This window comes from Sorex fumeus, unplaced genomic scaffold, assembly GCF_029834395.1.
Source record: "Sorex fumeus unplaced genomic scaffold, SorFum_2.1 ptg000002l, whole genome shotgun sequence".
Lineage (NCBI taxonomy): Eukaryota > Metazoa > Chordata > Mammalia > Eulipotyphla > Soricidae > Sorex > Sorex fumeus.
The window spans coordinates 45,681,509-45,683,114 of record NW_026606059.1 but is presented as its reverse complement, the minus strand read 5'-3'; the positions used below and the strand labels follow the sequence as shown (position 1 = coordinate 45,683,114).

Here is a 1,606-nt window from a genome sequence, read left to right as displayed (position 1 = left end):
TTTGGTCTTTTTTTGTCACAGAAAGGGAGAGGAACCCACGTTTTTCTCCTGTCATGGTGTGTCCATTCTAATCTCACAGGTGTGTTTCTCCAGGTCTATGTCCTGGTTGGGGAATAGAATTAGATTTTCAGACATTCTGGATAGTTGTGAACTTAAGAGAACTTTGACTTCTGGCCACATAAAAGGCATATGTGTGCCAGGCCAAGAAAGAGATCAGGCTAAAATCAGATATACATGCCAACATTTTTTTTTCCTACTTGGTTTCCTTGGGCTGGAGTGATAGCACAGCGGGTAGGACCTTTGCCTTGCACGTGGCTGGCCTGGCTGACCCAAGTTCCATTCCTCCACCCCTCTTGGAGTGCCTGGCAAACTACCAAGAGTATCTCACCCACACGGCAAAGCCTAGCAAGCTACCCGTGAAGTATTCAGTATACCAAACAGTATCAACAAGTCTCAAAATGCAGATGTTACTGGTCCTGCTTGAGCAAATCGATGAACAATGGGAGGACAGTGCTACAGTGCTACTTTATTTGCCTTTATATAAAAGGTTACGTGGTGGTCACCGCTGGAGTCTGGGTCCTCTGCACAGAGACTCTGGTATGGATCTTCACCAGGTGGTCTGTGAATTCCTTATATGGGGACTTGGTGAACACGTCTCCTTCCAGAGGTCTGGGGTCAGAGAGCTGTAGGTCTTGGAGATGGCACTGAACGTGGCTTTGGTGAAGTTGCCCAGGGTGGCAGTGCAGCCCCTGGCCAAGGTGTAGCAGTCGTCGATCCCAGCTTTTTGGACACGGGTGCTGAGAGGATGCCGGTGCCTCTGGGCGCAGGGATGAGGTGCACCAGCACCGACCCACAGCGGCCTGTCACCTTGCAGGGGACAGTGTGGGGTTTGCCGATCTTGTTCCTCCAGTAGCATCGCTGCACAGGCACGATGAAGAGCTTGGGCAGGATGATGAGCCCCCCGCCGGAGCACTTCACCCCCAGGCCCACGTGTCCGTTATAGTCCCCGATGGCGATGAAGGCCTTGAAGTGGGTGCACTGGCTGGTGCACGTCTGTTTCTGCACTGGCATGATCTTCAGCACCTCATCCTTGAGCACCTGCCCGACCCAGGAAGAACTCGATGGGCAGCGAGAAGAGGTGGATCTCCTCTGGCAACTTGATTTTCATGTCCTTGACTAGGTGGTCCAGCTTGGTGATGGGGATCCACTCCTTGTCCTTGGCCTTTCCTCCACGGGCCCCGTGGCTACGTCCCCACAGGCCGCTGCTGAAACCTCCGTGGAAACCTCCCTGACTTCCCATGCTGGGGGGTGGGGTGGGGGGGACCAGGGCCCTCTGGCCCTCCCGCAGCACTGGCATCATTCACCGTTTGGTGTTTTCATGGAGGAGCAGCTCATGTCTCATTTTTATCTCATACATCTTTGGAGTAGCTTGGGACTGGGTGAGCTAGGTGGGGGGTCGAGGTGTTCTGGGGGATCTTCATAAGCCTGTAGGGCTGAAGATGTCTCGGTGGATCTGCAGGTTCTAACTCTGAGCAAATAGAGCTGCCAGAATGTGCAAGTCTCATGCTCACAGCAGGAGGGCAGGGTTTCTGTTACAGGCAATCAC

The 1,606-nt window shown here is 53.5% G+C and overlaps 1 pseudogene; it reads right to left on the bottom strand.

Annotated features, from left to right (window-relative positions):
• Nucleotides 1-548: 548 nt before the first annotated feature.
• On the bottom strand, nucleotides 549-1,367 carry LOC130039167 (40S ribosomal protein S2-like; annotated as a pseudogene).
• Nucleotides 1,368-1,606: the final 239 nt, after the last annotated feature.